Source organism: Octopus bimaculoides, chromosome 8, assembly GCF_046866305.1.
Source record: "Octopus bimaculoides isolate indiv1 chromosome 8, ASM4686630v1, whole genome shotgun sequence".
Lineage (NCBI taxonomy): Eukaryota > Metazoa > Mollusca > Cephalopoda > Octopoda > Octopodidae > Octopus > Octopus bimaculoides.
Window position 1 is genome coordinate 30238179 of NC_142935.1, and position 13896 is coordinate 30252074.

Genomic DNA, 13896 nt, shown 5'->3' on the forward strand with positions numbered 1-13896 from the left:
GTATCTATATGCGTATCTGTGCGTACTTGTGCATATATTTTCGAGTGCGAGTGGCAGCTTTCGTTTCTGCGTTTTCACATTTTAACACATTAAACTAAATATCTACGCACAATCAATTATACACATTGTAGAAACATCACACTTTCACCATTTCCTAAGCCTTTATCTCCAATCTGGCCCTACTTATACGCACGTAAAGTTAATTACTCAACTTTAACCACTTACCGCCTTCTTGTAAATACATATCGATCAGTTAAATTATTCCGCTCTATTAGTATTTTTCTTCTCACCTTAAAACTGATGATAGTAGTTAAATTTACCTAATTACTCTGACCTTTAACTCACTTTATGGTTTCGTACATATCAGAACCTGATCTAACTGTTAAACGTTTCTCTACTCCATTGTGATCATTACCGTTTGATTATATCAATTCCGTGAAGGCCCGTGGCTTAGTGGTTCGGGTATTCGGCTCACGATCGTAAGGTCCCGAGTTCAATTCCCGGCGACGCGTTGTGCCCTCGAGCAAAACGCTTTATTTCATGTTGCAACAGTCCACTCAGCTGGCAAAAATGAGTTGTACCTGTATTTCAAAGGATCAGTCATGTCATTTCCTGTGTCACGCTGAATCTCCCTGAGAACTCCATTAAGGGTACACGTGTCTGTGGAGTGCTCAGCCGCTTGCACGTTAATTTCACGAGCAGGCTGTTCTGTTGATTGGATTAACTGGAGCCTTCGTCGTCGTAACCGACGGAATACCAATAGTCTATCTATCTATCTATCTATCTATCTATCTATTACAAATAAAAGGGTAATATTATGTTGATGCATGATGTCGCTTGATCGAGCATGCATAATTGCCTGCATTGTCAAACCTGCAAACTAGAATATCATACTGATGACGGGAATGAAGGTTTTTACTATTCTGATCCAGAAACGCGTCTATGATTAACTAAGACTGGTTAGTTTCGTTGTTTTTTCTTCTTGTTTTGCCTTTGTGAGTCACAAGTACTGCTATCTGTTGGAGTTTTAGCACTTTAGCTGCTATTTCTGAACTTCGGCATGTGGTGAAGCAACTGTTGCTGATCCCTTAATTATGTTTATCTATCTATCTATCTACTATCTATCTATCTATTATCTATCTATCTACTATCTATCTATCTATCTATCTATCTATCTATCTATCTATCTATCCCCCTCTTTCTCTTTCGGTCTCTCTCTTTCTCTCTCCCCCTCTCTCTCTCAGTCAGTGGCATCACGGCCAATTTTGTAGACTATGGAGAGTTAGTATTGTGGTGTTTGAAAAGCAGCTTCTTAGATTACCTTGAATTTCCAATCCTTGATATGCAGCTTCAGCAAAAGTTCATATTTGCATGCGCTCACGCTCGCGCGCGCACACGGTGTTCTGTGTACGCGTAAGTATCATAATTACTGGCAGAGAACCAGGGAGTGTTTCTGCTGGTAATAATTATGCAATTTAGATTGCATAATCTTGGATAATGTTTGGTATATTAATAATTCAAAAAGAACTCGGTGCTTTAATATACAAAAATCTGTTCCTTTAAGAAAAAATGGAATAAATCTTATACATCTAAGTATGTATGCATATGTATGTATGTATGCATATGTATGTATGCATGTATGTATGCATGTATGTATGTATGTATGTATGTATGTATGTATGTATGTATGTGTGTGTGTGTGCGTGCGTGTGTGTGCGTGTATGCGTGTGTTTATGTACATATACATACATACATGCATTATATATACCTCTGGCAGAATCGTTAGCACGCCGGGCGAACTGCCCAGTGGTATTTCGTCTGCTGTTACGTTCTGAGTTCAAATTCCGCCGGGGTCGACTTTGCCTTTCATCCTTTCGGGGTCGATTAAATAAATACCAGTTACGCACTAGGGTCGATATAATCACTTATATCAGATTTTATTAGTATTTTTATTTTTTATTGAGAATGCGAAGTTGTTTATATTTTTAAGCCTTCAGGCTGTTTTATTCCGGGGCGGCCAATGCATTAATGATAATCACCATTTTATGTCAAAGCACATCTAATAATTTTCTAATTTTTATAATTTCACAGTTCTTTTTTTTTTTATTGTTTTTCTTATTTCGTTGATTAAGTTTCCATTATTTTCGCTAACGGTCATCCGATCGTTCCAACAGCTTCCTTCGATTTTCAAACTGTGAGCAACCTTCATCCAATCAGAATGAAGATCGGTAACAGGAAACTCGGATTAACAGTTTTTTTCACAAAACTTTGTTTCACCCAACTTTTGTTATTAACGACATATATGTGTATTTTTATATTTCCATACCTGTGCACACTCAAACACACACACACACACACACACACACACACACACACACACACACACACACACACACACACATACACACGCACACGCACGCACACACACACACACACGCATACACACACACACACACACACACATACATGTATATAACTACCTCCATCCATCCATCCAGCCGCTATGGTTGACCGCTAGACCCAAAAGCTTTTTTTATTCTCTCTGTTTATTTTCTCGTGTTCCTTTCTGTTGAAGAGCATAGGCTCAAATCGTGAAAGACTTTCTCACCTTCCCGATCGCTAAACTAATACACCTGTTTGTTGTTTATACACCTGTCTTCGTCTTTAGTTTTTCTGTAAATTCCAACTATATATATATATATATATATATATATATATATATATCTATATATCTATCTATCTATATATATATATATATATATATATATATATATATATATATATATATATATATATATTTAATGATGAACAAAAGAATACAGGTTACTTCACAGTTTTTTCTGTATTTGATTGAGAAACCAGTGGTCTACCGTTGAGTTAAATGTTTTTAAGAGATAAATTTTGAAAAGCTGCATTCCCTCGCTTTCGGTAAATATGTTGCTTATTTTTGATAGTTTTTTTTTACTTATTTAGTCCCTCGACAGCGTGAGGCATTAATACACAGTTAATGCCCTTTATATATAATTAAATATATCTATGAAGAAACGATGAATTTTTTCATTACGAAATTTTTCGCTATTTTTTCATTATGAGGTTTTTTTCACGCTGACTACTTGATAAATTCTTATAAAGAATTTATCCTATATTATATTATATTATATATATATATATATATATATATATATATATATATATATATATATATATAGTTCAAAAAAACAATAACAAAAAAACAAAAAAACAACAAAGTGAGGACGTGATATGGATAATATTATTGGACGCTCAGGAAAGGAAAGAGAGAGTGTATGACGTTTCGGGCGTAGCCCTTCGTCGGAAAGATGGAAAGTTCGGAGAATGGAAGAACGGAGAAAGAGGAAAATGGTACCGATGCCCACGAGGTTACATGATGAAAAGACCGGAAGAGGAGGTGGTGGGGGAAAAGTTCTTTCTAAGATAGGAGAGTGAAAAAGGGAGATGATTATCGGTGCGCGTGCGAAAGTCTGCGAGTGTGTGTGTGATAACAGAACGTGTGTGTGCGTATGTATGTGTGTGTGTGTGTGTGTGTGCATGGTTTGGTGGTTTATCTGTTAGTGTGTTTGTGTGTGTGTGTGTGTGTGTGTATGACGTAGTGGAAGAAATTAGTAGCAGGACTGGTTAGTGGACGCTGTAGACAGTGTAGGTAGAAGGTCAACAGGTGGTTATTTGGGTGTGTGTGTGTTCGTGTTTGTGTGGGGTTGTCGGTGTTAGGTACGTGTACGTGTGTGTGTGTATTTTGTATGTGCGCGTGTGTGTATGTGTATGTTTTCTGTGCGTGCGTGTGTGTTTGTGTGTATGTGTATGTGCGTTGCTGTGTACGTGTGTGTGCGTGCGTTTGCTATTGTATATGCGTGTGTTGTTTATGCCCATGTGTGTATGATTGTATGCGTGTCTGTGTGAGTGTGTAGTGTTGGTGAGAAGTGTGTGTGTATGTGGGTGTGTGCGTGTGTGTGTATATGTGTGGATGTGCGTGTGTGTGTGGGATTGTGAGTGTTAGGTACGGGTGTGTGTGTGTTTATGTATGTCTGTATGTGTTTCCGTGTGCGCGTGTGTGTATATTTTTTGTGCGTGCGTGTATGTGTATATTGTGTATGTTTTCGTGCGTGCGTATGTGTTATGTATATGAGTGAGTATTGTGTATGTGAGAGGTGTGTGTGCATGTGTGTATATGTGTATGTGTGCATGTGTGTATATGTGTATGTGTGTCGTGTATGTGTGTGTGTGTGTGTGGTTTTATGTATGTGAGGGGTGTGTATGTGTGTGTTTATGTGTGTGCGTGCGTATGTGTGCCAGGTATGTGTGTTATTTTGTGTGTGCACTCCTGTGTGTATGTGTGTGCATGTGTATGCGGCTGTGTATGTAGGCGTGCGCGTATATATGGGTGTGTGTGTGTGTATATATGTGCGTTCGGCTATGTGTGTGTGAGGGCGCGTATGTATGTTTGTCATGTATGTGGGCGGTATATGTATGTGGGCGGTATATATGTAAGGTGTGTGGGTATGTGTGCGTGTAGGTAGTGGTGAGATAAAAAGTAGAAAAAAGTAAGTGTAATAACAAGAGAATAATGGATATAATGTAAGGGGGACGAGGGGTTATGTTTGATTTGTCTCAGTCATTGGACTACGACCACGCTGAGGCAGAACCTTGAAAAGTTTAACCGAATAAATTTATCCCAATATTTACTTTTTAAATCCTTATACATATTCTATCGGGATCTTTCGCTGAACCGCTAATGAAATGTAAATAAACCAATGCCGTCATCAAGCGAGGCGAGATGAGACGGAGACAAGCACGAACTCACACACACAACATATATACGACGAACTTCCAGCATTTCCATCTAATAAGTTCATTCTCTAGGAATTAATCGGCCCGGAGCTATAGTAGAAGGTGTTGCACAATCGGACTGAACTACGGGAAACCACATGGTTGCAAATGATCTTCTGAATCACGCACACGTGTGTGTGTGTGTGTGTGTGTGTGTGTGTGTGTGTGTGTGTGTGTGTGTGTGTGTGTGTATGCGTGTACGTATGTGTGTGTGTATGCGTGTGTGTGTGCGTGCGTGTGTGTGTGCGTGTGTGTGTGTGTGTGTATGCGTGTACGTATGTGTGTGTGTGTATGCGTGTGTGTGTGCGTGTGTGTGTGTGTGTGTGTGTGTGTGTGTGTGTGTGTGTGTGTGTGTTTGAGTGTGCACAGGTATGGAAATATAAAAATACACATATATGTCGTTAATAACAAAAGTTGGGTGAAACAAAGTTTTGTGAAAAAAACTGTTAATCCGAGTTTCCTGTTACCGATCTTCATTCTGATTGGATGAAGGTTGCTCACAGTTTGAAAATCGAAGGACGAAGGAAGCTGTTGGAACGATCGGATGACCGTTAGCGAAAATAATGGAAACTTAATCAACGAAATAAGAAAAACAATAAAAAAAAAAAAGAAAAAGAAATGTAAAATTATAAAAATTAGAAAATTATTAGATGATGTGCTTTGACATAAAATGGTGATTATCATTAATGCATTGGCCACCCCGGAATAAATCAGCCTGAAGGCTTAAAAATATAAACAACTCATCCTCAATAAAAAATAAAAATACTAATAAAATCTGATATAAGAGTGCTGTTGTTTACAATTTAAAGTATAAAGTGTAAGGTATACAGGTCAGGGGAAATGAGAGGCGGGAGAGAGACAGAGAGAGATAGGGAGAAGGAGAAGGAGAGAGAGAGAGAGAGTGAGAATGAGAGTGAGGAAAGGTTAGCGGGATTAAAAAATATAGCATTTCTTCATACCTAATACGAAAGAAAACAATCACCCAAGCGCACAAAGATATTGGCACTGGAGATAGATAGATAAATAGATAGATGGATAGATAGATAGATAGATAAAGAGACAGAGAGAGAGAGAGAGAGAGAGAGAAAGCAAAGGAGAGAGAGACAGTGAGAGTGCGAGAGAGATGGGTAGCGGTAGGAGAAAGAATGGGCGAGGCAAAGAGGAAAACAGCTCCTACCATACACTTCTTCCTTACTTTTAAAATCGACCTTCAAAAGTGTTTATTTGCATTTTTTAAAGGAGTTTATTCGAAAAACATTGTCACATATTTACTATTTATATGCTACGTCAGACTAATTATTTGTGAAGAAAAAACGGTTTTTTAGAATATTTGTTTACAGTTTTAAAACTGAATCTGTTTGAGAAACATTTATTTTGATTGCTATACTCGTCAGAATAACTGTTTTATAGACAAATAAGAAAAGCGGTCTTAAAAACATTTTATGAGCTTATTTCATAAGCACTATAACTTTTAGTTTTTGATTTTGCTATGTCAATAAAACAAAGACGAGTGAAATGTGGTATGAATATTTAATTACAATAGTGATAATTATTATTATAGCCTTTCTGAAATTTGTCTGTAATATAACCTCGATTTTCACTCGCACTTCCCCTTCTCCCACCCTCTGTATGTATGCATGTATGTATGTATGTATATATGTATGTATATATGTATGTATGTATGTATGTATGTATGTTATTCAGTTTTATTTCAAGATTTCTTGCCAAAAGAGAAAGAGCCGGTTTCTAACCTAGATCCAAGGCTCCTTCATTGGAATTTCAACATCAACAACGGTGTTTTTGTATGTATGTACACACTCTCATATGTCTCAATATGGTCGTTAAAGACGTTAAGCTACCATTCTCCAAATTAAAAAAAAAACAACCCTTTTAAAAGAGGTTTATTACAAAATAGAAAGAAAATGAATCTACGCTCTTTAAATATCTCTTACGAAAACTTACGAATAGAAATTAATTTTTATCTCTTAAATTCTGATAAGTTACTTTACAATAAGAAATGCCATCCGTCTGTTGACCTACCTACCTACCTACCTACCTACCTACCTACATACCTATCTATCTATCTATCTATCTATCTATCTATCTATCTATCTATCTATCTATCTATCTATCTATCTATCTGTGTTCAAGTATTCTAAACGATTCCCACGCACTGTCCACTTCAGTTTCCACCATTCAATCATTCCAGGGAATATGTGAATGATTAATTTCTTACATCCATTTTAAATTTAATTTTACAATTGAATAGTTTGTCATGAATAAAGAACGTGTCCAAGAGGATCTCACAGGCATCCCAATTAAATTCACAAAAATATACTGTTTTATACAGACATTGTTTCATTATTAAAATATTCTACCCGTGGATTGTTGTATATAATGTATATTGAGATAAAAACACTTAAAAACTAATATTTATTTTAATCTATTAAATATTTATTTTATTTCAATATTGTTTTACTTACTTCAACTTAATTCTTTGTTCAATATACACCTTTATTTCAATTAAACAAATTGTTACTTATTCCTGACATAAAACAACGGGTCACGTAGTGGTATTATTATTATTATTATTATTATTATTATTATTATTATTATTATTATTATTATTATTATTATTATTATTATTATTATTATTATTATTATTATTCCTTCGTATCACAGTGTAGGTAAAAATGCACCGGAGTCTTTAGTCATCTGTCAAGTCACAACAAGGACCTCAGACAGATTATACTTTCCTTAAGATGTGCGCTGTGCCCAGTATGGCTGCTATTTGCAAGACATCAATGTTGCATGGGATTTCCAGTTGCCTTAAGAAATTTTGAAATTCCAATGGAATTGAGCCCAATTCTCCGATCTCCACTGGTATCACGTTTACATTACTCTCTCACATTCCGTACAGTCTTGCCATTTCCACTTTCAATTCGGAGTACTTGGTAATTTTTTCAACCTCTTTACTCATAACATTCAAGTCATTTGGTATGACTACGTCAATGATCTCACAGTATTTGTGCGTCTGACTCAATATGACAATTATTATTATTATTATTATTATTATTATTATTATTATTATTATTAGTAGTAGTAGTATTGGGAGCATGCATTGTAACAGTGCGTCGCTGCAACCACTATTTGTTGGTGTTTCCCTACTCATCCCAGTGAGCTGGCAGAATCGTTAGCAAACCGGACAAAATGCTTAACGGTATTTCGTCCATCTTTACATTCTGAGTTCAAATTCCGCCGAGGTCGATTTTGTTTTTCATCTTTTCAGGGTCGATAAAATAAGTACCAGTTGATAACAGGGGTCGACGTAATCGACTTACCCACTCCCCATAAATTACTGGCCTTGTGCCAAAATATGAAACCAATATAGATGTAAACATGAAAAACACCGGCTTGCACACTTGTTTATCTCCTTTCCCTGCACTCTTTCGCTGTTTAACATCAATAAATAAATTCGAATTTTAATCTTTTGATGTTTACATTTTTATTAAAAGAAAAAGGAATAACCTGTTCAACAACGAAAAAAAATTTTTAAACGAAGTATCCCGGCAACACACTTCTATTATTTTATTTTTCTAAGTAAATATCATATCTCACTCGCCTTTGTTGTTAGTTTGACGTTGAAAAATAAAAGTAAATATGTCATAATAAACGCTCTTTTAAAACAGTAAATAAATGTTTTTTTGTTAAAGACCTTTTTTGCACATTATGCTCTCATAAAATTCAGTGTCTTGAGTATTCGGTCTTCACAAGTTTTTGGCATTTAGATTATTTAGCTCGTTTAAACTCAGCGTTCTTACATTCGGCCTTCTCGCATTTGGCCTTATGATCGGCAAACAGACAGACAGACAGACACACACACACACGTTAGCACTCCGTCGGTTACGACGACGAGGGTTCCAGTTGATCCGATCAACGGAACAGCTTGCTCGTGAAATTAACGTATAAGTGACTGAGCACTTCACAAACAGACACGCGTACCTTTAGGGAGATTCAGCGTGAAACAGAATGTGATAAGACAGGCCCTTTGATTTACATGGCGCAATTCTTTTTTGCCAGCTGAGTGGACTGGAGCAACGTGGAATAAAGTGTTTTACTCAAGGACGCAATAAGCCACCGGTTTTCGGACTCATAGCCTTACGATCTTGAACCAAATATGCTAACCACTAAGCTACACTCATCCTACTTTATTCTACAATAGCTTAAGCAAACCTAATGGTTCATGATAAACTAGACTGCCTACTATTACAATTACATATCTGTTGTTTTGTTTTGTAACTTACGGTTTTGAAACCGCTTTTATCAAATTATTGTCGTCTGTTTCAATTGATTGTTTTCTTCAAAAGAAAACACATTGGTCTGATTAAATAAAACACTGATGAATTTGCTCAGGATAGATTGAATTGCTGTAATCAAAGAAATCAAATGTGTCTCTTGGTACTAGAAAACAAGTAAAAACCATTGTTTCGTATTTTTTCTTCGCGTTTTCAAACCTAAGAATACAATCTGTTTCTATTCTTTAATGTTTTTGTTTCCAAAGTAAATATGAGTTTTGTAATTACACATTCATCAAATAGCTTTGTATCAACTTCCATTATAAGCTCCATCGTATTTCATAATATTCGTTTAATTATTAATGGTGCCACCCACAATAACAGGCTATTCCAGACCGAGATACTAGTATCAAAAACTATTACTTACCCTCGGTGAAATGGTAGATATCTGAAAAATTATTTTGAGGCACATACTTCGAAAATATATTGTGTTTACAGATTAATTCGTTATTCTTTTTTCATATATTTTAATTTTATTTGAATTTACGCAAAAAAATATTTTCACCGTAGTGTTTTATGTTTTTTTTTTTATAGCAACATTATTGCTCTACAAATTTTGATTATCATTTTTGAAATCTGAATAGGTTTTATTTCTTTTTATATATACTTTCTTAATTCCGAGCTATTGCAGTTAGAACTCATGGTGAAAAAACAGAATATGAAGACATTACGGATGTGAGGTATCAAACATTTCAACTAAATCTAATAGTATGGTGAATACCAAAATACAAACAGCGTGGCTTATGAATAAATAAATATATTCACTCATATTTACATATATTTTGTCATTTTTGTAACATAATGCAAATGAACTGAACCAGTCACGAATTTGATTTACATTTTAACAAGCAACAGGTAGTTTTTAACATTGTCAGTTTGAAATGGAGAAGTGAGATTTTAGACAATTTGTTAAATAACAAAGAAACCGGTCGATTTAATCCTCAGCGCAAGAATCCGGAAAGGCCCGCTTGGGCCCAATCCCATGTGATGAGCAACAATTTATGGAATATGCAAGCAAATTTGTTGAACCCATACTTATCAAGAAACCCAAAGCGAACAACATTTTGTTGCTGTTTAGTCCAAGTCGAGCGACAGAAGAGACTTACAGTCAAGAAAAATCCGTCCGTTTGTTTCTCGCCGTAGTTTTCGTTGGATTAAATTATCCAATGTGTCACCGGGAGGTGATATGAAGGCGATTTAGCTGCAATTTCTAATAGATCGATCAATCCTGAACAACAGTTTATTTCTAAATAAAGATATTTCATAAGACGAAATATAACTAGGATGATCAAGCGATAGAAAAGAAGCTGTCCATTTATATTATTCGTTATATATTTCTTTTCCTTTTTGTATCTGTGGTCATAGCATAAAACTGTAATTCACGAATGGCGAATTACTAGAGAGATCTACTGTAATTCCTGCATTTGTCTATCAATTAATCGGAAGATATCGATCAGTTTAATAACGGCATAACAGCAAGACATTCCTATCGTATTAAAGCTGAGTTGTCAAAATTCAACATTGTCCTACTTAAGAAATGTTTACATGTACTTGAGACAAAGATCTTGTACATTGCGCTGGAACCTTTTATCTGTCAATGCCGCATTAAATTAAGTGTTATCCATTTAGGCCACATTGCTGACACAGCTGTATGGTTAAACAGTTTACCTCAATCCAACCACGTCGCACCTTAGGAAAGTGTCTTCTACTAAAATCTTTTGAAGTCGACCAATATTTTGTGAGTGAAGTTTGGTAGACAGAAACTGTGAAGCAGTTCGTTCTGTGTACGTGTGTGTGTTTGTAAGTGTGCGTGCGTGTATACATACACGCACACATACATACATACATACATACATACATACATACATACATACATACACACATACATACATACATACATACATACACACATACATACATACATACATACATACATACATACATACATACATATACATTACAATGAAAAATGCGGGCGCATGCATGTTAATATTCTTAAGTTATTACACCTGGAAAAGTACAAGACAAGATTTCTACAGTAGAATTTGCCTAATTCGTCTCCTCTAGAGGAAACTAATAAGTACTTAAGATTAAAATTCTATTGTACTTGAAATATTGCAGCCGAGAATAACATTTTAAAAATTTACTATATTTTAGTAAAACAGAAATTATAAAAACATTACTAGGTTTTTCCAAAAATAAGTTTCCAATTTTGGCAGAAGGCCATCAAATCTGGAGGGGAGGGAAGTTGATTACATCTACCTCAATGCTTAGATGATACCCATTTTATCGAATGCTGAAAAGATAAAAGGCAAAGACGACCTTAGCGGAATTTGAACTCAAAATGTAGAGACAGACGAAATGCCACAAACTTTCATCTGCGTGTTAACGTCTCTGTCAACTCGTCGTCTCAGTACTGTGATAAGTAATAATATTACATGAAAATTGTTTTATGTATTTTTGACACATTTAGCTTATATAATAACTTTTTTCATTTTGAATACTTTTTGAAAAGATTGGCACCACGGCATTCGTCTTAATGAGTTTTATCATATGAGCTCAACAAAAACACATTTTGTTTTACACAGAAACAAAATGTTTACGCTTTGAATTTGCTTTTAGACGTTACCATTGCTTCCAGTACGTTTGGCGCCAGTAGTTTTTTTTATTTTAAATTTTGTTTTGATATAATTAGCTTCATGGGATTCTTGTAGTTGAGATCTATCAGAAAAGTTAAATTTAAATATAGTTTTCTTTTGAAAGAAGAATAACATTTGGACTCAAAGTTGATTTCAGGCGTTAATCTCCGTTTTTCGCCTGTTTTTAACACAGTACTTTTTTTCTACACAATATTTTTGCATATAGCTAACATGGATAGAATTCTGTCGTTGAGATTTATCATATAAGCTAAAATAAAAATATAGATTTATTTAAAAACAAAATATTTGGACTCAAAGTCGATTTCAGGCGTTATTCTCACGTTTTTGATCTCATATTTTGCTGAAACCTTTTTCTATTGAAGCAATTTTGAAATTTTGTAGCTGAAAATGTAGCTTAGGATGCGACCAATTTAAAAATGTAAACATCATCTAATTTGGTTAAAAACTGAGTTAATGACAAAGCCTAGAAGTGGTCGCGAGTAAATGTTGACCGTAAGAATATTATTCACACACGGTAGTGTGAGAATGATACATACTTACATACATACATAATACATACATACATACATATAGATACACACACACACACACACACACACACATATATATATATATACATATATATATATGGACACACACACATTTACAGTGGTGTAGTAGGATGTGCAGTGTGCGCATGTCGCACAGGGCGGCAGTGAAAACCCACGCCAAGCCCATTGCACACAGTTGCGTATATATAAGCGCGTGTCTGTGCTCATGTCAATATTTATGTTTGCACTGGCCTTAAAACTGGTATTGCTTAATCCATGTCACTTTACGGTCTCGGAATATCTAGCAGTTCGACAATATAATGATCGATGAAATAAGTATAAAACTGAAATAAGCACTAGGATCAACATGATGGACTAAAAGTGTTAAAGGTAGATTCAAAATGTAATGACAACTATTGTAACTATGTAATTATAAATAATGAAACAATAGAAAAGTCAATTGACCTTTTAAATGGCTTTGAGCAACTCACGAACAGATGGTGTAGCGTTAGAAAATATTAGTGGCAATACTTACAACTTCGTGTTATTAATGTTGCACATTAAATATTTATAGTTGCGAAAAATCTGAAATGGAAATGTTTCTATAGATATTTCTTTTGTGACAATTGAAGAATATTAGATTACATGTTCTATCTAATTCGAGGCGTATCCTAATCGATATTTGGTATAAGGGAGACTGTCATTTCTCCATAATATTTGGTGGGATTAGAAGTTAAGAAATAAGGATGAAAAGTAATCGAATATTCATTTATAAATTTTTCTTACTTATTACAAAAATATTAAAATTTCTGATCTTAGGTGATCATGTATAGCTCCATTTCATTCTTATTAGAACTCATCAGCGTGGCATAACCCGAGGTAAAGTAATTAAACGAAACGAGTAATTTCTTATAGAATATAAAACCAGACTCGAGAGCCCCCCACCACCACTATTCGTTAATTTAGTTTTTTACATTTTGCATATCAAAAACTAGTGACATGAAAAAGTTTTGATCTCATGTCTTTTCCAAGGGCGTTAGAGAAACGAATGAAATGACTTGTTTTTAGTCAGAAATCGAAATACTTTTGATGCCTCAGTTGTTTAAGAATCTATATTGTACTTTTCAATTCTTCTTTCTAGACATTAAATCGACACAAAACCACACAGATAGGAGTTTGTGGGCATTTACCATTTATCCTTGACGTCTTTCTAGCGTTACATTGCGGTCATATTGGGGCACCACCTTAAACTTCTAATTTACATGTACATAAATAAATCCACACCAGTTGTCAAGCGATAGTGGGGACAAACACAAATACACACACACACACACACACACACACACACACACACACACACACACACACACAGACGACTTGCTTCCATACAGTTTCCATTTATACAAAATATTCACTCATAAGGCATTAGTCGGCCCAAGGATATAGTAGAAGACACTTTCTCAAGGTACCGCGCAGTGAGACTGAACC